Source organism: Marmota flaviventris, chromosome 11 (genome assembly GCF_047511675.1).
Source record: "Marmota flaviventris isolate mMarFla1 chromosome 11, mMarFla1.hap1, whole genome shotgun sequence".
Classification (NCBI taxonomy): domain Eukaryota; kingdom Metazoa; phylum Chordata; class Mammalia; order Rodentia; family Sciuridae; genus Marmota; species Marmota flaviventris.
Window position 1 is genome coordinate 81,626,587 of NC_092508.1, and position 26,033 is coordinate 81,652,619.

The 26,033-nt window shown below is 34.2% G+C and overlaps 1 protein-coding gene across 8 annotated transcripts in view; it reads right to left on the reverse strand.

Moving 5' to 3' along the window:
• Positions 1-26,033, reverse strand: part of Mbd5 (methyl-CpG binding domain protein 5) — a 409,185-nt gene that overhangs the window by 72,544 nt on the left and 310,608 nt on the right. The gene's annotated exons all lie outside the window — the stretch shown is intronic.

The following is a 26,033-nucleotide window of genomic DNA, read 5'->3' on the forward strand; positions in this document are numbered from 1 at the left end:
ATATATAAAAAAAGTTCATCATCTCTAGCAATTAGAGAAATGCAAATCAAAACTACTCTAAAAGATATCATCGCACTCTTGTCAGAATGGCAGCTATTATGAAGACAAACAACAATAAGTGTTGGCAAGGATGTGGAGAAAAAGGTACACTCTACACTGCTGGTGGGACTGCAAATTGCTGCAGCCAATATGGAAAGCAGTATGGAGATTCCTTGGAAATCTGGGAATGGAACCACCATTTGACCCAGCTATCCCTCTCCTTGGTCTATACCCAAAGGACTTAAAAGCAGCATACTACAGGGACACAACAACATCAATATTTACAGCAGCACAATTCACAATAGCTAAACTGTGGAGCCAACCTAGATACCCTTCAGTGGATGAATGGATAAAAAAATGTGGCATATATTCACAATGGAATTTTACTCAGCAATAAAAGAGAATAAAATCATGGCATTTGCAGGTAAATGGATGGTACTGGAGAAGATAATGCTAAGTGAAGTTAGCCATCCCCCCCCCCCAAAAAAAAAACAAAAACAAATGCTAACTGTTTTCTCTGATATAAGGAAGCTGACTCATAGTGGGGTAGGGAGGGGGAGCATGGGAGGAGTAGAAGAACTCTAGATAGGGCAGAGGGGTGAGAGGGAAAGAGAGAGGGTAGGGGGTTAGCAAGGATGGTGGAATTCATAGACTTCATTATCCAAAGTACATGTATGAAGACATGAATTGGTGTCAACATACTTTATATACAACCAGAGATATGAAAAATTGTGCTGTATATATGTAATAAAAATCGTAATGCATTCTGCTGTCATTTATTTTTAAAAAAAACATTTTAAAAAAAACAAATCACAGAATTCATCAAAACTGCATATCCTTTTGAAAACAGATGGAATGCTTATCTCTGTTCTTACTAGTTATATGATTCCCCAAATCACCTGTGTTTTTTCCAAAGCTATCTGAGCTGACAATATTTGTTGGTCTGATTTAGAAATTTAATAAAATATTTTGTAAGTTGATGAAATACAATTATAAAAAAGTGAACGATCGTGTCCACAAAAACTAAGTTGAAAACAAAGTTTTAACTTCTAAGATTGAATGAGAAAAAAGGAGAATCCTGTAGATTGGGGGCTAGGCCCTAAAAATCTTCAATAATTTTGCATTTTGTTTACTGCTTATGTCTTTCAGTTCCCATCACTTCCTAAAGTGAAGATGTGTGTGTGGGGAGAGAGAGACTGACAGAATATATGATGTTATTGATGTAAAGATAATTTATACCAATTTTGGACTTTACTACAATCTATACAGTAATAAAGAGAAAGGTCTTGATCAAAAAGACTACTGGTTGAACATATATATTTTCTATTATAAGTTAAAATAAAAATGTTTACTTGCAAGTAGTTTTTATAATTCTGTTTTAATAAATCTTTAAAATTATTGGAACAACTAAAGTTCAGATTGTGTTAGATAAGAGATTTCCCCTTGCTTCTATAAAAGTAATACTTGTTTGTGACTGAAATTCTGAAATTTCATGTTGAAAAGATGAAGCTGTTTGGAGTATGAGGTTTATTTTCATTCTAAAAAAACATTTTGATAAGAGTTAAGTATTGAATGAAAAATCTATTATCAAGAAATAAAAACTCTGAAAATACATAACCTCATAGTATTCTAAAAATAATTGCCATAAGATGATAGAATTAAAATAGGAAATTTATAAATTCACAAATGGACATTTCTCTATTTGGTATAAGTAAACAAGCAGTTCTTAAAAAATGAGACATCTACTATGCAAGAAATTAATAAAGATGCACAAGATCTGAACTATATAACTAACATGGTTTGGTCTACTGGAAATACACAGAGAACTATAAAAATCTGTAAGAATTATAGATATACATTTTAAAAAAGCAACAAGGGAGAGTAGAAAAATTAGCTCAGTATGTTGGTTAATAGCATAAATTCTGGATTTACACTTATTGGGATTAAAATCCGACCTCTGCTCCATGATGTGTGACTTAGACCATGTTAGTTTTCTGATGCTCAGTTTCTTATCTATGTTAGTTTTCTTATCCTCAGATAAGCTATTCTTTGCATGAAGAGAGTAATTTGCATCATTGCAACTTCTATGTAAGGCTGGTATTATTTCAAATTATGAATTTTTTAAACATAAAAAAACCCAACCTTGGGGCTGGGGATGTGGCTCAAGCGGTAGCGCGCTTGCCTGGCATGCGTGCGGCCCGGGTTCGATCCTCAGCACCACATACAAAGATGTTGTGTCCGCTAAAAACTAAAAAATAAATATTAAAATTCTCTCTCTTTCCCTCTCTCTCTCTCACTCTATCTTTAAAAAAAAAAAAAAAAACCCAACCAATATTTGGATATTGGAGCTGTATTATTTAAGATACAGAAAATGGAATTTTATCTGTAATAAAGGTCTATATGAAGTTAAAGGGTGTAGAGTATATAAATATAAGGGGGGAAGGAAAGAAACTGGGTACATAAGAGGCAGGAGAAATAATTTGACCAATAGACGTCAAATGTTGGAAAAACAAAAACAAACTCATGAAAGGCTGGGTTTTGGCTCAGTGGTAGAGCGTTTGTGTGGCATGTGTGAGGCATTGGGCTCGATTCTCAGCACTGCATACAAATAAATACATAAATAAATAAAATAAAGATCCATCAACAACAAATAAAAATATTAAAAAAACAAATTCATGAAAAAGCAATTAAATGCTCATGTAAGTAAAGGGGAAAGAAACATAATTCATATCAGGTCAGAAATTGCTGATATCATAATGAGCTATTCTACTTTTGAATATCTTCCCCAGTCTCATATGAGAGTTAGAATAAATCAAGTTTTAAGATAAAGGATGGTATATATGTGTGTGTATGTATACATATACATTTATGTTTACATTTATATTTAAAAGATGTAGGTACATGATAGAAATTAGGAGAAATAACTCAAACTTACCTAGGATGGAGAAGGGCCAATTTGGCTGGGATATGCATAGGAAAAGGTAAGATCTTCTGGAAAAGTTGATAGAAATGGGTACCTCCACAGATGTTTATGTGGAATTGGATTTGTCTTGAATATTTTGTAGGACAAATAACTCTTATATGAGGCATAATTAGTAAGAATAAAGACTGTTAATCTTAAAGTCAATACTACCACTTACTCAGAAAACCTGAACTAAAAATTAGAACCACTGAGAAAGGTATTAGAGGGTCACTGGATACAATATTAATATACAAAAGTAGGAAGGAAAATTGCCCTATCCAATAGCAAAATATGGCAAAAGTTGGAGTGCTGGTGCAGAAATAGGGAAATAAAATAAAAGAAGAGCATGGTCACAAATAACCCATAGATAAACAAATTTACTTCACCATAGCGGTGGCATTTTAAGGATGGTACATATCAGTGGAGTGGAAAAGGAATGATAAATTTAATACATGTATTAGGAGTGACTGTATATCCATTTGGGGAAAAAAAAGAGTTCTGTAAGTGATGTAATTCACAAAAATGAATTCCAGATGATTCATGACTTAAGCAAAAAGCAAAAATAAAAAAAGCAAAAGCAAAAGTAAAAGTAAATCTAAAATATAAATACATTAAGAAAACATAAAAGAATACATTTAACTTTGCTGAATTTATGAAGGTTTACTAAAACAAATATAAAAAGAAAATGCCATAATGTAAAAGACAGGTAAATTTTACTACATAAAAACTTAAAATTTCTGTTCAGCAAAACAACCATAACAAAGAAACAAATAAACTCCTAAAAGTCAACTGATGGTCTGGGAAAAATTTTCTGCAACATAGATAAAAGTCAAAGTGTAAATAATAATTGGAATGTCTAAAAAACACCTATAAGTCAATAAGAAAAGATAAATGTCCTCCCTCTGCATGAACAGACGGAGAAGAAATGCAAAAAGGCCAGTAAACATAAGAAATGTTGCTCCCTCCATCTTGGTAGTAATCAGCAAATGCAAAATAAAGCAATAAAGAAGTATTGCCTTTTAATCATAAGATCAGTATCTACATTAATTTCAGAAATATATATCCTTTGAAACAATTCCCCTTCTTTAATATATGTGAAAAACAATCAAATATGTGCACAAAGAAGAGTTATGAAAATGATATTTTCTACAGCATTGGTCATTAGAGTGAAAAATATGAAACAACCTAAATTCCTACTAGAGACTAAACAAATCATAGTATATTCACACTATGGAACAGAACACACATCCAAAATAGGTAGTTTTGTAGATGTATGGTAGGATTTCTTAGATTTGCTCACTGTCCAGTGAAATGACTTGAAGAACATTTTTTTAATGTAAAAACATTTGAGTGACATTTAAATATCCCACACAAGCTTGTAGTACTTTAGTATTTATAAATGGTGAAATTGGGTTCTTTTTTTTTTTTTTTAACATGAAATACCTTTAATTTCTGACCTTTACATCTTGGGCGACCTAGTAAAAGTATTCTTTGTATTTTAGTCATTAGATACTAAAACCAAATAATTATATGGCATGTTCCCTTAAAACGTATGGAATAACTTGGACAACACTTGAGAGATTCACTTGAGTGACATGAAGCAATCAAAGTATTTAGAAAGGACAAAATAATGTTTATTTTAGGCAATCTCTGCAAGTTGAATATTCACTTACAAACAAATTTTAACACATTATATACAGGTATATGAGGTCTAATTACTCAATTAAATACCATTTTGCTATGCTTATTAACATGGATTTTGATATGTCATAGCAAAAAAAAAAAAAAATCCTAGACCATGACATTGAAGGTGTTATGGAGACATTTGACTTTATTTTATTAAGTAAATGTCCTTGGAATTCTTCAGCTTAAAATTCAGAGTTTTTCCTTAATGACTTAAAATACTTAAATTTTTTTTTGCACCAATACAGAATGAAAACATGACAATGACCTTGATGCTAACATTGAGCACACCAATGTGTTATATCTGAGTTTCAATAATACTCAGCATAAGAAACTCTGGGAATCTGGAATGAGTTGGAGGTTAAAATGCTAAGTTGGCTTAGGAGGCTTAAGGAACATTAGGAGATGAAATGATGCAAACAATTTTTTCTCTGGGTAAATCAATCTAATGTTAATGAAAAAATTTCCATGGCAACCTGAATCAGAAGCAATGATATAGAATAAAAAGATAAGGATTTCTTTATTTCTAAGTATAGTATCATTTGAAGAATGTGTTTTTTATTGCAGCTTTTTGTTTTAAACACAAATAGGTTATGTTTTAATATTTTTTAATAGTTCTTAAGATGGATACTTGTGAGTCAGAGAAACCAATCATCTGATAAACCAGTCTCTAATGACCTATACAAAGTCTCTGAAATAGGTTACATAATATTTGGAAGAATACATTAATTCTGGCTCATGGCTAAGCAATATTGCTAGATATTGACTTGTTCATTTTATCAAAAAGATACAAAATGGAATCAGAAACAGATGTTGACATATAAATAATCTATTAAGCACAGTAGGAAACTATAGAATATAACCAAAGTTTTGTACTCAAAAAGAAGAGGGACAAATGAAGGGAATATACCAATTTGATAAGAAAATAATCCTGAAACCCTCACGCTTCAAATTTAGATATTAAAGTTCTTATTAATAATGAACAATTAAATCTAAAGACATGTCTGCAATAATTCTAATGTTTTAAGCATGAACACTTCAATAAACAACTATAGTGATAATCTGCATATTTTAAGCATGAACAGTTCAATAGACAATATCATTTTTGAAAAAAAGTTAGGATATTATAATACAAGCCTGTGACTTAACAGTATTGTATGACTAATACTGAATTATAAAAGATAAAATACCATACTATTCATATTTTCAATTATGGTTTTATACCATGTATTGCTAAAGATTTCAATACTATATAAACTGCATTTTAAGAAACTATTTGTTCTTTTTAGATATATATGACAGTAGCATATATTTTGGCATATTGTATATATGTGGAGTATAACTTATTCTAATTAGGATCCTATTCTTGTGGTTGCACATGATGTTGAATTACCCTCATTGTGGATTCATATATAAGGTTAGGAAAGTTATGTTTGATTAATTCTACTGTCTTTCCTATTCCTCTCTCCCTTCCTTCCCTTCATTCTTCTTTGTCTAATCCAATGGACTTCTATTCTTTTCCTCTCACCCTTCTGTGTTATGGGTTAGCATACACATATGAAATTTTTGAAATTGTTACATAGCCTTTGGTTTATTTGGGACTGGCTCCATTTTTCTAAAAAATTCTTAGCAGCCTCAATCTTTTTATATCCACCTATTATCTATGTATATATTTGAGAGCTGATGAAAAATTTTACATTACTAAGTCTGCATCAGTCTAACAAATACAAGAGGAAGACTTGCTGAAAATGACTAAAAATGATATTATATTTAATAAAATGCATGCTATAAGATTATAATGTTAATATTAATCTTTTTAATATTATTTAGCAATGGATTCACAAGATTAACAGGGTAACATTGAATCAGAAATTCAGATAATGAGGATTTTATATCACGTGTATGTCCTTTCCCCATCACTGGACTTTAATACTTCAGTATTAAAGAAAATATTAATTGAAAATTCAATTTTGCTATAAGTTTCATAATTTTCTTGTGTTTGTTCACTCATCCATTCAACAACATATGAGCTAAGTATAAACTTGAATGAAGTTATTTAAATATTTCATTAGGGCCTACTATGGGGATATTATAAAGAACAATAGAGATCTAGATCCTGCTTTTCTGAAGCTTACATCATAGTAGTAGACATAGTTCAAAAACCAGTAAATAAATATATAAACAAAATAACTGAAGATCATGTTAGGTGTAATGAAAGAATTAAATAAGGCCCAAAAAATAATATAGGTGAGGGGTAGGAAAGAACTCTTTTAGATGGGTAGAAAGTCCTCTCTGAGGAGGTGACATTCAAGCCAAATAGTGAGAAAGAAGCTGACCATGAGAGAAGAATTAGGGAAAAGTACTCCAGGCAAAGAAAACTGCCTGCAAAATACTCAAGAGTTAGACAAAATTTGGGTATGTTCTGGAAACCAAGGAAAGAGATACAGCATTATGGTGTATAACTGCAGTGTAATGAGAGAAAGGGGAATGGCATGAGATGAGGTTGGAGAAATAGGAAGGGAAGGAATCCTGTAGGGCCCTATTTGTTACCATTATGTTTTGTTTTTTATTTTAACTGCAATGAGAAACCATCAAAAAAGTATAATCAGAGGAGGGACAAAGCCTTATTTGTACTTTAGGAATGTGTCTTTTATTGCTGTGTTGAGAATAGATTGGGTAAAGCAATCTATTAGAAGACTTTGGGACTTTTAAAAGCTGACATCTGATTTTAGATGCGTTGCTCACAACTCTCTCTTAAAACAGCATCTTTGTATTAATTTTGATCATTAACAGCAGGCATTGTTGGAATACTTGGAATATTATTTTGAGATTATAAAAGCCCAAGAAGTGAACACTGAGAGTGGTCACAGTTATTTTACACTGGATAAAAAACATAGTTCAGAGTTTTCAAAGCCAGCTCAAAGTACATGACCATCATCTGTTATACAGATGACAAAGAAGGGTTTTTGAAATTCTTACATAATGGTAACAAATAAGGACCTAGAGGATATTAAGGTGGGGGAAAGAGGACACTCTGAATATACAACAAGCCTAGGCACAAAGATGAAAAAGAGAGATATAGATGATTTATATAGGCTCAAGTGATTGCAAAGGGAGTTTTCTGACTGACTCAGGTATACAAAGGACATGTTTCAAAAATAAAAGGAAGGCATACAGTCTAAGAATTGGCCCTTTAGGCCAATGTGATTTGACCTCTGAATATTTCCTTGACCTTATTTTGTATTACTCTCATCTTCACAGATGACTCTCCAGTCATGCTGTCCTTTCTGACCTTGAACACATCAAACCTACTCTTTATTTTGGATTTCCAAAGTTGCTGTTCTATCTTCTGTAATACTCCTTCAGCTCTTTTCTTGGCTGCTCTTGCTCATTACTTCATTAACTCATCAGGTTAGAGTGGAACACTCAGAAGTACCTTGCTTAGTAGAGGGGATAAGTAGACTTAGACTAAACACTATTCTGATACTCAATGCTAACTTTTTAGCTCAAATGTCACCTTAAAATTAATGCTATTTCCTTCACTGCAGATATTCCTAACTAAAATAATTTCATGTATTTATTGCCATTTTTTCCATTATTAGAATTTAATAAAGGATCAATAATTTTGTCTACCCTTTTTATGACATTATGTCCAGTGCCTAGCCCAGCATCTGGCATATTATATGACCTTAAAAAAAGTATCTATTGAGCAGAGAGAAGATGGCTGATTGGAGAAAAGAAGCAGGTCCCAGCAGTTCCTCAGCACCAGACTTACAAAGAGGGAAGACTGCTCCTCAGCGAGGTAACTAAGGACCTCCACTCAATACTGAACTATAAAAAGAATTCATAGAGTTACAGAAAGCTGGTAACTTAAATATGAGATAACTACCTTAGAGATGCGCCAACTCTGGCTGCCAGCAGCAGAAGAAGGAGGAGGAGGAGGAGGAGGAGGAGGAGGGAGTGGGGAGCTCAGAAAAAACAGGCATGTGGCTGGTAAATGACGAAATTAAAAAATAAAGAAAATTGACTCAGCAAAGTAAGTGGTTTATAGAGGAAGGCTGATTTTAATGAACACAGAGTGGGTTAGGGGAAACATGGCAGTAAAACAAATGCAAAGTGTTTTGCAGGGCAAAATCATTCTAAAGGGGTGGAAAGCCCTTTGAAAGGTACAGAACACACCAGCGGGTGAGAAAAATGTTCCTGGGCATTGAAAGCTGTCCCTGCATAGTTTGCATATTTGTGAACAGATATGGTACCGGGAATTCTCAAAGAAAGTTACAAGAAGCCAACTAAAAAATTCCCAGAGGGTGCCTGAACCAGAGAGACTGAAATGGGCACAAAATAGGCACATTTTAAAATTTCTTCATTCACCATATTTTACCTGGATATTCAGTCTCTGGATCCCAAGGGAGAAAATTTTCATAATAGCTAGCATCCCATAAAAGTTATTGCGAAGATACTCATTATGACCACAAAAATGTATATGCACAACAGGGTGAATACCTGGTAATTCACATCCATAGTGGTGAATGTGAAAACTGTGGAAGATTTGTCCCTATCCCCTAAAAGCAGATTTTATTGGAAGCCCTAGAGATCCAGAAGTCAAGCAGAGATTGGCAGTTCCACAACAATAGGGGCATGGACCAAATCTTGAATACCTACCAAGAAAGTTCTAAAACCCACCAAAGTCCAAACCCCCAACAATTGGAAACTCCAATCTAGAACTCTGCATTACCCCTGCTATAGGATTACACAATTCATCAGTATTGACCAGTCTATCCCAATCAATAGTGGGAGATTGGAAGCTGGGAGCTACTATACTCTGCACCTAGCTGAGGAGCACAAAAACAGTGGCCAAAAATACAGAGCCGAAAATAAATAAAAAGAATGAAAATCCATCCCTGCCAACAGATTTGACTACTGCAGAGGAAACAAGTCCTCTATCACTCATTAAGAGGGGAGGGGAGGGGGGGATAGGAAGGGCAGCACAATACAATACACACTAGTATGGCCCTATATATAAACGTGGCTGTATAACCAATGTGATCCTGCAATCTGTACAGGTGGAAAAATAAGATTAAGATTACATACCCCATTTGCGTCAAATGTATGATATGTCAAGATCATTGTAATGTTTTGAGCAATTAATAAAAAAATTAAAAAAAAGAAGAGGAAGGAAGGGGACAGGAGGGGAGGGGACAGAAGAGCAGGTGATGGGGAGAAGGAAAAAAAAAAGATTTTTTTTTTCTATTTCTTTCTTCTTCTTTTTTCCCCCTCCATTTTTCCATTGTTTTAGTCTTTCTAAATTTTAATGTTTTTAAAAATTTTTTTGGAAACATCAATTCATGTTATTGTCTTATTCTTCACTCATTTTCATCATGCATGATTTTGTGTATATATGAGTGTGCATATGTGGTTGTATATGTTCTTTGCATGAATAGGTTTAAAAATATACATATATATTCATATAACTTTACATACACATTAATATCTTTCTCCTGCACATGCTTATTATTTAGCCTAGATTAGACTTAGGTGGGGCAAAATTATATGAGGGTTTGAGTTGTTTTGATCTTACATTTGCTGATTCATTCATAACTACATTCTGGGCCCTCCTATCTCCCCTTCTTCACTATCTTCATCCTGCAGGATGAATTTCCTATTTGTCCCTCCTGGGTTTCTTTTTTTCATTACTTTCAATTAAATTTTTATTCCTTCTTCTTTTTTTAATATTTATTTTTTAGGTGTAGATGGACACAACACAATGCCTTTATTTTTATGTGGTGATGAGAATCAAACCTGGGTCCCGCCCATGCTAGGCGAGCGCTCCACCGCTGAGCCACAATCCCAGCCCTATTCCTTCTTATTGCTTACACCTGCTACCTATATACTGCTTCTCCTATGATCACTTTTCAAACACCTATTTTCTCTTATTTAAAACACTGTAATCCCACTAAATAATAGAAATTATATAGTTTATGTAATTACTATCCAATTTGTTATTGTGATTATTAAAACATGGACAAAATAGTAGATACCTATTATCAAATGTCTGATCTAGTTCAGTTTTTTTATTGTTGGTATTGTTGTTAAATGCTGATCCTACCAATCCTATATAGGTGGCAATGAGTGTTAGTGGACATTCATCTTAAGGCTGTACATCTGTTGCTAAAATTCCTGGCTTCCCCTTCTAAGAGGTGCTGGAAAGACACTAGGACACTTCAAGATCATACAGCAGAAATCCTACTGCTGAAAAATACTCATCTCAGTCAAACAATAGTAAATCTCATTCATTACATGATGTAGGCCCACCTGAGCCTCAACATTACTCCAACTCAAAGAACCAAGGAGTCAAAAACCCCAAACCACTAATTAGAACCTCAGGTCCCACCACTTGATATCTATTCATATATCAAAAACAGAGAGAAGTCCCAGGACAAATAAGCTAACTACACAAAAAAAAGGACATACATAATAAACAGGAAGGGGAATTCATCTCAACTGATGCGCAAGTCCAAGACCTCTGAAAACATGAGGAAACAGGAAAACAAATTACACCTTCTCAAATTCACAATCCCCAACAAAGGATTCCACTGATATACATATAGACAAAATCACAGAGAAAGACTATAAAAAACTGATTATTAAAATGTTCAATGAACTAAAAGAAGATCTAAGGAAGAAATTAAGAAAGCAAATATAGGAGATGAAAGAACACTTCAATAAAGAAATAGAAAAATTGAAAAAAAAATGAGAACTCCTAGAAATGAAAGACACAATCAATCAAATTAAAAATTCACCTGAGCCAGGCATGGTGGCATATGCCCATAATCCAGGGACCTAGGAGGCTGAGGTAAAAGGATTACAAGATCAAAGCCAGCCTCAGCAGTTTAGTAAGGCCCTAAGCAACATAGTCAGATCCTGTCTCAAAATAAAAAAATAAGAAGGACTAGGGATATAATTCAGTAATTAAGCACCCCTGGATACAATCTGTGGTACTATCCTGCCCCCATTCACTTGAAAACCATCACTAACAGATTAGATTGCATAAAAAATAGAACTTCAGCCCTTGAAGATGGAAATCCAGGCCTTGAAGACAGAGTACATGAACTAGAATACACAAAATGCAATAAAGCGAAAAAATGATAAACCATGAATCAGAATATACAAGAACTCTGGGACAACATCAAGAGACCAAACCTGAGAATCACTGGGATAGAAGAGAACATGGAGATGCAAGCTAAAGGCATTAAGAACATTTTCAATGAGAAAGTTACAGGAACTTTCCCTATATCAGAATGAGATAGACAACCACATAGAGGAAATTTATAGGACCCCAAATAGACCTGATCACAAAGAAGTTCTGTAAGATATACCACATTAAAAATGCCTAATAGAAAATAAGGAAAGAATATTGAAAGCTGTAAGAGAAAAACATTAGGTCACATTTAGGGGCAAACCAATAAGGCTCACTTCTGATTTCTCAGTTCAGCTGCTAACATCGAGGAGGGCCTGGAATGAGATATTACAAGCTCTAAAAGAAAACAATTGGCAAGCCAAGCTTGCTACATCCAACAAAGCTCAGTCTCAAATTTCAGGGGAAATAAAACTTTGTATGACAGGAATAAACTTTTAAAAGAATTCATGACCACCCAGCAAGCATTACAAAGAATATTCAGAGATAAAGTGCACATACAGGCACCTCAAAACAAACCACAGAGTTCCCAAGTAGAGGAAGATCAATAGAAGAGTGATCCACTAAATGAGAATCAAGACACGATTGAGTACAGCAAAAAAGTAAAATGATAGGAAACCACAAACACATATCCACACTAGCACAGAATGTTAATAATATCAACCTCCAATTAAGAGACACGGGTTAACAGAATTGATAAAAGAACAAGATACAACTATATGCTGCTTACAAGAGACTTATAGGCAAAGACTCACAGGCTGAAGGTAAAAGGATGGAAAAAAAATCCCACTGAAATGGACCCCCAAAACTAGCATGAGTAGCTATTTTCATCTCTGACAAAGCACCTTTCAAGAAAAAATTAATCAGATGAGATAAAGGGAAAAATCCAATGAGATATAATGATAGCAAATATTTGTGTTCCAAATGTCAGTGTATCCAATTTCATAAAGAAATACTCCTTGCCATTAAATATTTTATAGACCTCAACACAGTAATACTGGGAGATTCAACACACATTTATCACCAATAGACAGTTTAATGGACCTAACAGGTATCTACAGAATTTTCACTTCCAATCAGCTGAATTTACCTTTTCTCAGTAGCTCAGGGAATATTTCCCAAAATAGACCATATTTTAGGTGACGATGTATATCTTAGCAAATTAACAAACATCTATGATCCAATGCATACTATCAGATGATAATGAAATAAAACTAGAATTCAACAGCAAGAAAACAACAGAGGGCTGGAGTGGTGGCTCAGTGGTAGAGCACCTGCCTAGCATGTGCAAGGCACTGGGTTCGATTCTCAGCACCATATAAAAATAAATAAAATAAAGTTCCATTGACAAATAAAAAATTAAAAAAAGAAAACAATAGAAACCACATAAACTTGGAGATTGAACAATACTCTTTTAAATGAAGAATGGATCAAAGAAGTAATGATTGATTAGTAGAAATCAAGAAATTCTTGGAAACAAAGGAGAACAGAGATACAACATATTGAAATCTATGGGATAGTATGAAAGCAGTTCTAAGAATTAAATTTATAGCATTGAGTGCCTATATTAAAAAAATAGATCCTAATAGATCTTATGCTTCACCTAAAGTCCTTAGAAAAAGAGTAACATGAATTTCATAATCAGTAGAAGACAGGAAATAATTAAGATCAGAGCTGAAATCAATGAAATTGACAATAAAAAGACAATACACAAGACGAATGCAATGAAGAGTTTGTTCTTTGAAATGATAAATCCAGATTGAAAGGCTGCCCTTTTAGAAAGGCCGTCCCATGTCCCACCGCCCCCTAGCCCAAGGAAAGGCCTGCCCCACAGCCTCACACCTGGTGCCGTCTATGCCATTGCGGGGAGGCACACCCTGCACTGGGATTTCTTATTCACCAAAGTGTGGCTCTACAGCCCAACATCAGGATACAAATACACATGAGGCTTCTGCCACCATGAAACTGGGATATCGCTGCTTCTATCAAGGGACAACAATAAGGACCTGGTAAAATTGGTTGCCTCTCTCTCGTCTCTCAGTATACTAACAGTCAACTTCTTATGATAACCCTTTCACTAGTCATATAATCTAATACCTCTATATTCTCACATCCTACCTCATAAACATCTTAGCCAACTCCCCAATCCTCCATTCTACCATTAGAAACTGTAAACCATTAGGCAAACCTATTGACTATATGACTGAACTCATCATTTCTGATTATAGTGACAAACTGTAAATGAAAAAATAGAAGCTAACTGATCTATGGCTGCATGTTGGGTACATTAAATGCTGTAATATTGATCTCCCCCTTAAAGGCAAGGTATTGGTAACCTGCAGGGACACCATAATACAAAAGGGCAGAAGCTATAATACCTTGGATCTATACTGCAAGAGAGGAAGACACATGGACATCATGAAAAAACAAGGGAGGAAAGTGCCCCGAACAAACTAAGATACTACAAGAATAGAATCCATAGATAGCGAAGTAGATGAAATGTCAGAGAAGGACTTCAGAATATATATAACTAAAATGATCTGGGGATTAAAGAATGACCTAAGTGAGCAGATACAGGCAAAAATGGATCACTCCAACAAGAGATAAGAAAACAAATACAGGTGACCATGGATCACACCAAGAAAGGGATAAGAGAGCAAATAAAGGTAGCAAGAGATTACTTCATGAAAGAGAGATTCTGAAAAACAAACAAACAACAGAAATACTTGAAATGAAAGAAACAGTAAGCCAAATAAAAAACTCAATAGAAAGCATTACCAACAGACTAGATCACTTGGAAGACAGGACCTTAGACAAAGAAGACAAAATATACAATCTTGAAAATAAAGTTGACCTCACAGTAAAGATGATAAAAAACCATGAACAGAATGAATATTCAAGAATTATGGGACACCATCAAAAGACCAATTTAAGATTTATTGGGATAGATGAAGGTTCAGAGTTTTAAACCAAAGGAATGCACAACTCTTCAATGAAATAATATTAGAAAATTTCCCAAGCATGAAGAATGAATTGGAAAATAAAATACAAGAGGTCTATATGACACTAAATGTACAAAATTACAACAGATGTACACCAAGACACATTATAATGAAAATGCCTAGCATACAGAATAAGGATAGAATTTGAAAGGCTGCAAGAGAGAAAAATCAGATTACATACAAGGGAAGACCAACTTGGATCTCAGCAGAGTTTTCAACCCAGACCCTTAAAGCCAGGAGATCTGGAACAACATATACCAAGCTCTGAAAGATAATGTATGCCAACCAAGAATCTTATATCCAGCAAAATTAAGCTTCAGATTTGATGACAAAATAAAAACCTTCCATGATAAAGCTAAAAGAATTTACAGCAAGAAAGCCTGCACTTCAGAACATTCTTGGCAAAATATTCCATGAGGAGGAAATGAAAAAAAAAACAAACAATGAAAATCTTCAAAGGGAAGAACTACAATAAAGGAAAAGCCAACAAAGGAGAAAAAAAGTCAAGTTAAATAACAAAAATAAACAAAAATGACCGGAAATACAAATCATGTTTCAATAATAAACCTAAATGTTAATGGCCTAAATTTAACAGTCAAAAGACATTGACTGGTAGATTGGATTTAAAAAAAAAAAAAACCACCCAACAAAATGCTGCTTTCAAGAGACTCATCTTATAGGAAGAGATATCCACAGAATGAAGGTGAAAGATTGGGATAAAATATACCATTCACATGGTGTGTGTAAACAAGCAGGGTTTCCATCCTCATATCAAATAAAGTTGAATTCAAGCCAAAGTTAATCAAAAGGGATAAAGATGGACATTCCATATTCCTTAAGGGAACCATACATCAACAAGACATAACAGTTATAAATATATATGTCCCAAACAATGGAGCATCTATGTTTATCAATCAAACTCTTCTCAAGTTCAAGAGTCAAATAGACCACAACACAATAATTCTGGGTGACTTGAACACACCTCTTTCATCACTAGATAGATGTTCCACACAAAAGCTAAACAAATAAACTATAGAACTCAATAATATAGTCAATAACATAGACTTAACTGACATAGATAGAATATTTCATCCTTCAACGAGCAAATAAACTTTCTTCCCAGTAGCAGGATCTTTCTCTAAAATAGACTATATATTATTCCACAGAGCAACACTTATTAAATACAAAAAGTAGAGATACTACCTGTATTTTATCAGACCACAAAGCAATGAAATTAGAAATAAATTACAAAATAAAAAATAAAAACTACTCCAACACCTGGAGACTAAATAATATGCTACTGAATGAACAACGGGTTGCAAAAGACATCAAAGAGGAGGTTAAAAAATTCTTAGAAGTAAATGAGAACACTGATACAACATATCAAAATCTCTGGGACACTACGAAGTACTAAGAGGAAAGTTCACTGCATGGAATTCATTCCTTAAAAGATGAAAAAGTCAACAAATAAATGATCTAACATTACATCTCAAAGTCCTAGAAAAAGAAGAACAAATCAACACCAAAAGCAGTAGAAGAAAGGAAATAATTAAAATCAGAGCTGAAATCAATGAAATCAAAACAAAAGAAACAACTGAAAAAACTGACAAAACAAAAAGTTGGTTCTTTTAAATAATAAATAAAATTGACAGACACTTAGCCATGCTAACAAAGAGAAGGGGAGAGAAAACTCAAATTACTAACGTGCTGAAAAAGGTAATATCACAAGGGACACTACAGAAATACAGAAGATAATTAGAAATTATCTTGAAAACTTGTACTCTGATAAAATAAAAAATATTGAAGGCATCAACAAATGTCTAGAGTCATATGATTTGCCCAAATTGAATCAGGATGAAATATACAATTTATACAGATCAGTTTCAAGCAGTGAAATAGAAGACACCATCAGAATAGTCCACATAGACCACAACCAATCAGAAGCCTACCAATCAAGAAATGGATACACAGCCAAGTTCTACAAGACCTTTAAAGAAGAACTAATACCAATACTCTCCAATTTATTTCAGGAAATAGAAAAGAAGAAGCACTTCCAAACTCATTCTATGAGGCCACTATCACCCGGATTCCAAAACCAGGCAAAGACACATCAAAGAAAGAAAACTTCAGACCAATATCTCTAATGAACATAGATGCAAAAATTCTCAATAAAATTCTGGCGAATCAAATACAAAAACATATCAAAAAGATAGGGGCACCATCATCCCAGAGATGCAAGGTTGGAAATCAATAAATGTAATTAATCACATCAATAGACTTAAACATAGGAATCATATGATCATCTCATAGATGCAGAAAAAGCATTTGACAAAATACAGCACTTGTTCATGTTCAAAACACTAGAAAAACTAGAGATAACAGGAGAATATCTCAACCTGTAAAAGCTATCTACGATAAGCTCCAGGCCAACATCATTCTAAATGGAGAAAAATTTAAAGCATTCCCTCTAAAAACTAGAACAAGACAGGGATGCCCTCTTTCACCAGTTTTATTTAACATAGTTCTTGAAACACTGGGCAGATCAATTAGGAAGAAGAAAGAAAGAAATGGGATATGGATAGGAAAGGAACTCAAATTAGCACTATTTGCCAACAATATGGTTCTATACCTAGAAGACCCAAAAAAATTCCACCAGTAATCTTCTAGAACTAATAAATGAATTGAGCAAAGTAACCAGGATATAAAATCAACACCCATAAATCAAAGGCATTTCTGTATATCAGTGACAAATTCTCTCAAAGTGAAATGAGGAAAACTACCCCATTTACAATAGTTTCCAAAACAAAACAAAACAAACAAACAAACAAAAAAACAAAAACAAACTTGGAATCAACCTAATAAAATGCTAAAGCAAGAATCAAAGAAGACCGTAGAAGATGTAAAGATCTACCTTGCTCTTGGATAGGCAGAATTTATATTATCAATATGACCATACTATCAAAATCACTATACAGATTTAAGATTTAATGCAATTCAAATCAAAATCCCAATGATATTCCTCACAGAAACAGAAAAGCAGTCATGAAATTTGTCTGGAAAAATAAGAGACCCAGAATAGCTAAAGCAATCCTTAGCAAGAAGAGTGAGGTAGGTGGCATCACTATACCAGACCTTAAACTATACTACAGAGTAATAGTAACAAAAACAGCATGGTATTGGCACCAAAACAGACTGGTAGACCAATGTTACAGAATAGGACACAGAGACTAACCCACACAATTACAGTTATCTTATATTAGACAAAGGCACCAAAAACATATATTGGAGAAAGTGGTGCTGGGAAAACTGGAAATCCATATGCAACAAAATGAAATTAAACCCCTATCTCTCACCAGGCACAAAACTCAAAGTGGATCAAGGACCTAGGAATTAAATCATAGACCATGAGCCTAACAGAAGAAAAAGTAGGCCCAAATCTCCATTATCTCAGGTTAGTTCCCAACTTCCTTAATAAGACTCCTATAGCGCAAGAATTAAAACCAAAAATCAATAAATGGGATGGATTCAAACTAAAAAATTTCTTCTCAGCAAAAGAAACAATCTGTGAGGTGAACAGTGAGCCTAGATCCTGGGAGCAAATTTTTACCCCTCACACATCAGAAAGAGCACTAATCTCTATGGTATATAAAAAACTCAAAAACCTTAATACTAAAAAAACAAATAACCCAATCAATAAATGGGCCAAGGAACTGAACAGACACCTCTCAGAAGATGATATACAATCAATTAACAAATATATGAAAAAATATTCAACATCTCTAGCAATTAGAGAAATGCAAATCAAAACTACTTAAGATTTCATCTCTCCCCAGTCAGAATGGCAGCTATCAAGAATACAAACAACAGTAAGTGTTGGCGAGGATGTGGGGAAAAAGGCACACTCTACATTGCTGGTGGAAATGTAGCCAATATGGAAAGCAGTATGGAGATTCCTTGAAACACTTGGAATGGAACCACCACCATTTGACCCAAAGGACTTAAAAACAGCGTACTACAGGGACATAGCCGCATCAATATTTATAGCAGCTCAATTCACAATAGCTAAATTGTGGAACCAACCCAGATGCCCCTCAGTAGATGAATAGATAGGGAAACTTTGGTATATATATACAATGGAATATTACTGAGCATTAAAAGAGAAGAAAATCATGGCATTTGCAGGTAAATGGATGGAGTTAGAGAATATAATGCTAAGTGAAGTAAGCTCATCCCTCCAAACTAAAGATTGAATGTTTTTTTTGATATGAGGATGCTGACTCATAATGGCAATAGGAATGGGGAGCATGAGAGGAATGGAGGAACTTTACTTAGGACAAAGGGGAGGGAAAGGAAGGGAAGAGGCATGGGGGTAGGAAAGATGGTGGAATGAGTTAGACATCATTACCCTAAGTACATGTATGAAAAAAACGAATGGTGTGAAAACTTTGTGTACAACCAGTGAGTTGAAAAATTGTGCTCTATATGTGTAATATGAAATGAATTACATTCTGCCGTCATATATAATAAGTTAGAATAAATAAATAATTTAATAAAAAGATTGATAAAACCTTAGTCAAATTAACCAAAATAAGAGAGAGAGAGAGAGAGAGAGAGAGAGAGAGAGAGAGAGAGAGAGAGAGAGAAAAGACCAATCAACAAAACTGGAGATGAAAAAGAAGATATCGCTGGGTGTGGTGGCGCATGCCTGTAATCCCAGTGGCTCAGGAGGCTGAGACAGGAGGATCGGGAGTTCAAAGCCATCCTCAGCAATGGCAAGGTGGTAAGCAACTCAGTGAGACCCTATCTCTAAATAAAATACAAAATAGGGCTGGGGATGTAGCTCAGTGGTTGAGTGCCCCCGAGTTCAATCCCTGGAACCGGGGGGCGGGGGGAAGATATTATCACAGACACATCTGAAATCCAGATGATCACTAGATATTATTTTGAAAATTTATACTCTAATAAACTGAAAATTCTAGAAGATACTGACAAATTCGAGGACACATATATATGACCTGCTTATATGAAATTAGGAAGGTGTAGAAAACAAACACAGATGAATATCAAGTAATGATACTGAAATAGCAATTAAAGCCTTCCACAAAAGAAAAGTCCAGGACCTGACAGATTCTCAGTTGAGTTCTACCAGACCTTTCAAGAAGAACTAACACCAGTCTTTCTCAAATTATTCCATGAAGTTTAAAAGGAGGGAACATTCTCAAATACATTTTATGAAGCCTGTCTAATCCTGATACTAAAGCTAGACAAAGACAAATCAAGGAAAGAAAACTACAGACCAATATGGCTGGAGAATATAGATGCAAGAATCCTTAATAAAATATTAGCAAACTGCATTGGAAAACACATCAAAAAAGATAATACACCATGATCAAGTGGGTTTCATCCCAGAGATGTAAGGTTGGTTCAACACATGCAAATCAACAAATGTAGCTTACCACTTAAACATAATTAGGGATAAGAATCATATTATTATTGCAATAAATGCAGAAAAAAACCCTTTGATAAAATGCAGTACCCATTCATGTTAAAAATGCTGGAGAAACTAGGAATGAAAGGAATTTACCTCAACATCATAAAGGCTATTTATGACAAACCCAAAGCCCAGCATCACAGTGAATGGAGAAAAATTAAAAGCATTCTTATAAAATCAGGAACAAGACAATGTTGTCTACTCTCACCACTCCTATTCAATATTGTTCTTGAAACACTAGCCAGAGCAATCAGGCAAAAAACAGGAAATTAAAAGAATACAAATAGGAAAAAAAGAAATCAAACTATTTGTTTGTGGGTACGATACAAACTTCACCAGAAGACTTCTAGAGCTTATAAATGAGTTTAGCAAAGTAGGAAGATAGAAAATCAACACCTATAAATCAATAGCTTTCCTATACTTCAACAGGAATTTAACTGAGGAAGAAATCAGGAAAAACATCCCATTCACAATAACCTAAAAACAAAACAAAACAAAAACCCAGCTTGGAAATTAATCTAACTAAGGAGGTAAAAAACCTCTACAATGAAAATTATAGAACACTGAAGAAAGAAATTGAAGAAGACGTTAGAAGACAGAATGACCTCCCATGTTCTTAGATAGGCAGAGTAAATATTGTTAAAATGACCATTCTACCAAAAGCAATATACAATGACATTCTTCACAGAATTAGAGAAAAACAATTATTAAATTCATTTGGAAGTATAAGAGACCCAAAATAGGGGATGAGGATATAGCTCAGTTGGTAGGGTGCTTGACTCGCATGTACAAGGCCCTGGGTTTTATCCCCAGTACCCCACCCCCCAAAAAAAGACTCATAATAGCCAAAGCCATATTGAGCAAGAAAAGTGACACAAGAAGCATCATAATACTTAATCAGAAATTGTACTACAGAGCTATACTAACAAAACCAGCATGCTATAGACATCAAAATAGACATGAAGATCAATGGAACAGAACAGAAGACTCAGAAAAAAAAAAGCCACATATTTACAACAACCACCTGATAATTGACAAAGGTGTGAAAAATATATTATACAGAAAAGAAAGCCTTTTTAACAAATGCTGCTGAGAAAATTGGATAGCTATACGTAGAAAAATAAAACTAGATTCATATCTCTTACTCTGCACAAAAGTCAAATAAAAATGGTTCAAATACTTAGGTATTAGATCAGAAATCTTGCAATTGCTAGAAGACAACCTAGGGTCAGCAACCTATCATATTGGTGCTGAAACCAATTTCCTTAATAAGACCTCCTAAAAGTGCAAGAAGTAAAACCAAGAAGCAGTAAGTGGGGTGCCATCAAATTAAAAATCTTCTGCTTGGTAAAGGAAACAATTAGGAGCATGAAGAGAAAGCTTACTGAATTGGGAGAAATCTTTGTCAGTTACTCTTCTGACAGGGGATTAATATCCAGAATATATAAAGAACTCAAAAAACTTAATACTCAACAAACAATGCAATCAATAAATGGGAGAAAGAACTAAATACAGACTTCTCAAAAGAAGAACACAAATGGCCAACAAATGTATAAAAAATGTTCAACATCTCTTGCAATCAGGGAAATGCAAATAAAAACTACCAGGATTTCACCACATTCTAGCCAGAATAGCAATTATCAAAAATAAAAACAATAATAAAGACTGGCAAGAATTTTAGAGAAAAGGTACATTTGTTCATTGTTGGTTGGACTGCAGACTAGTAAAACCACTCTAGAAAGCAATTTGGAGACTCCTCAAAATGCTAGGAATGGAACCAACAGCTTTCCCCCTCCTTAGTAGTTTTTGGAAAGAACTAAAATCAGCATACTATGGTGATACATGTGCCTCATTGTTTATAGCAGCACAGTTCACAATAGCTAAATTATGGAATCAATCTAGATGCCCTACACAATGGAGTTCTACTCAGCCCAAAGAAGAATGAAATCATGGCATTTTCAGGCAAATGGATGGAAGTGGGGAAGATCTTGCTAAGTAAAGTAAACCAGACCCAGAAACTCAAAGGTCAGATGCTTTCTCTTATATGAGGAAGCTAGAGTAAAATAAAGAAAAGAAGGAGGAATGGATAGCATATTATAAAGATATAGGTAAGATCAGTAGTGTAGAAGGAGATTGAGAGCATAGTGGAGTAATAGATAAGGGGAGGAAATGCAGAATGATTCTTAAAAAAATAATCTTAGGGCATCTATAAATATACCACAGACAATTTTGTTTTTATGTATGAGTAAGAAGAACCAATCAAAAATAAACAGCAGATGAGTGAAAGGAAGTCTAGTACAATTGAGGAAGGAGAATGGGAGTGGAGTAGGGAAAAGAGGGAAGAATGAACAAAACCCAAATTCTATATATATATGATTTTGTTGGAATGAACCTAACTACTATCTATAACTATAATACTCTAATTAAACAAAAAAATCTATTGGATGGAAAGAAGGAAGAAAGTTAGGATGAAAAGAAGGAAGGGAAAATGAAAAAGCATGTGAAATAAATGAAAAGTTAATGAAGTCCAGTTTTAAAAACTCCTGAAGCTATGAACCTTCATAGTTATTATTGGAACAACAAGAAGAATAAGAAAAATATTTTTATTTGGGTGAACACACACACACACACACACACACACACACACACTAAAAAATAAAAAAAAGAAAATTCAATTTCCTTTTTGCTTTCATCTACTTGATCAAAGAAAATATACCTTAGATAATAAAATATATTTGATGAAGACTGAATCAGACAACAACAACAAAAAAATCTAAAACAAACACAAAGCAAAAACCAAAACCAAAACAAATAAAAAATCCTAAACCCAAACCAATCAAACAAACAAAAAGACAAGGAGCAGGAAAAATATATGAAACATGCCATTGAAAGAAAGTGATGTCTTAGTAAATAAATGAGATGAGTCCCCAAATTTCCCTAGCTTACTACTGAACATGAATTTCTAGGCTGCATGCAGAGAGGGTGAACCTAGTTGGAGCTTAATTTGCAGACCCTTTAAAGAAATGTGTCTCAGGAGTCATGGGAGACACCAAGGCAATATGAGTTTATAATAGAGAGTGCTGGAGAAGAGAGAGCCACACAGAAAGAACTGCAGAAATCCGCAGTAGTTTCCTTTGAGTATTAAGCAGAATATTCATAATTGCATGCATGTGAAAAAAACTAAGGCTGAGGAAAGAATCCCCTGAAAGGAAGAAGGGAATAGTAGTCACAAAGAACTGGGAACTCAAACACTTCTTCATTCAATGTACAGGGTAGAACACATGGCAGTGTCCTATTCAGTAGTGGGAAATAAAAAGACATAAACACTGCTTTGGTACTAACAAATGAGTCTCAAAAGTAAGGTCTGAAAGGATCAAATTATTTTTTCTAAGTAGTTGAAATGCACCCCAGAAGAAAGCTAAAGAATATTTAAAGGCATAAGCAAATACTCAGAATACAACAATAAAAATCCCAGTGTTTAACATCTAGTAAAGATGATCAGATGTGCAAAAATGAAGGAAAATATAACATATAATGAGGAGAAAGACCAATCTTGGATGAACAGCCAGGGAATTATGTTGAGTGAAGGAAATCCAATCTCAAAAGATTGCATGTTCTATTATTTAATTTATATGACAATTTTGAAATGACAAAACTTTAGAAGTAGAGGACAGATTAATTGTTATAGGGATTAGGGGTGGGGGCAAGATAGAGGTGGATGTGGTTGTAAAGGGCAATATGAGGATCTAATTTGTACCCTGGTTCTGGAATTAGATATGTAAACCTACAAATGGGATAGAATTTTACTGAACTAAATATATACCTACACACAAATGAATATAAATAAATTTGGAGAAATAAGAACAAGATCTGTGTATGCTATCAATATATTGTAGTTGTGATGTTTTACTACAGTTTTATAAGATGTTATCATTGAGGGAAACTCAATCTTGATGAAGGGTACATAAAATACCACCCTCATTCCCTTCCTACCTTTTTCCCTCCCTCCCTCCATCCCTCCCTCTCTCCTTCCCATGTTTATACCAGGTAAGCATGCTATAACTGAGCTATACACCCACAGCCCTCCTTTATTTTATTTATTTTTAAAGACAGGATCTCAATATGTTGCCCAGGCTCGGCTTGAACTATGCATTCTACAGCTTCGGCCTCCAAGTAGCTGGAATTACAAACATATGCCACCAAACCTTGTTTTCCTGTATTCTTTCTTATAATTGCATGCAGGCTGTGCACAGTGGCACATGCCTGTAATCCCAGTGGCTCAGGAGGCTGAGTCAGGAAGATCTTGAGTTCAAAGCCAGCCTTAGAAATGGTGAGGCATTAAGCAACTCAATGAGACTCTGTCTCTAAATAAAGTACAAAATAGGGCTTGGGATGTGGCTCAGTGGTTGAGTGCCCCTGAATTCAATACTGGGTGTTAAAAAAAACTGCATACAAATCTACAATTAACTCAAACAATTTCAGTAAAAAGAATTAAGGGCTGTGGCTGTGGCACAGTGGTGGAGCATTCGCCTGGCACATGTGAGGCACTGGGTTCCATCCTTAGCACCACATAAAAATAAAATAAAGGTATTGTGTCCACCTACAACTAAAAAAATACATAAAAAAGTATCAATTGAATAGAATTGACACAGATTAAAGAATTTTCAAGTAAGAACACTAATAGCTAAATTAACATTAATAGCTAACTGTATTCTATATGTTCAAAAAATAGATATACAAAACACATTTGCAGAGATCCAAAGTGAGCTTCTAAAGATGAAAACCAAAATCTTTGAGATGAGCAATACACTAGAAGACATTAGATAAAATAGAAGAAAAGACTAACGAACTCATTGAAGATATAATGATAAAACCTAAAATAAACAGGAAAAAATAAAGAAAAAGAAGGCTAAAAATGAACAAAGCATCAGTGATCCATTCAAATAGCCTACTATATATATAATTGGAATCCTCCAATAAAAGAAGATAGCAAATGACAAAAAATAATTTTTAAAAGAAATAATGGCTGATAGATGCCCATCAACAAATTAATGGATAAAAAGAAAATGTGGTATATATACCCAGAGGAGTATTACTCAGACAAACAGAAAAAACAAAATCCTTTACAGCCTAATGGATGGAAGAGAGGCCATTATGTTAAGTGAAATTGAGCCAGGCACAGAAAGACCAGTACTGTAAGCTCTGTCTTATATGTAGAAACTCAAATAAAAGTCAATCTGAAAGTAGTGACTACAAGGGATTGGGAAGGTAACAAGTGGTGGTGGTGCAAAGAGAGTGGTTGGATTTGATCAATGAATTCTGTATGCATTTATGTAACTAGCACACAGAACCCCATTAACATGGACAATTAATATGTTAATAAAGAAAAAAGAAATAATGGATGAAAAGTTTTGTTATTCTGTACTTTAGAGATGAGGGTCCACTCTTTCCCCACCTGCATTATTCTTCATTGAGAAAACTGATTCTTAACTTTGTTCCTCTTTCTATAACATGTCCCATCGCTACTGCCAGCTGTTTTTTTTTTAAAGGAATATTTTTTGTAATTGTAGATGTACAGAATGCCTTTATTTTATTTGTTTATTTTTATGTGGTACTGAGGATCAAACTAGTGCCTCACACAGGCTAGGCAAGCATTCTGCC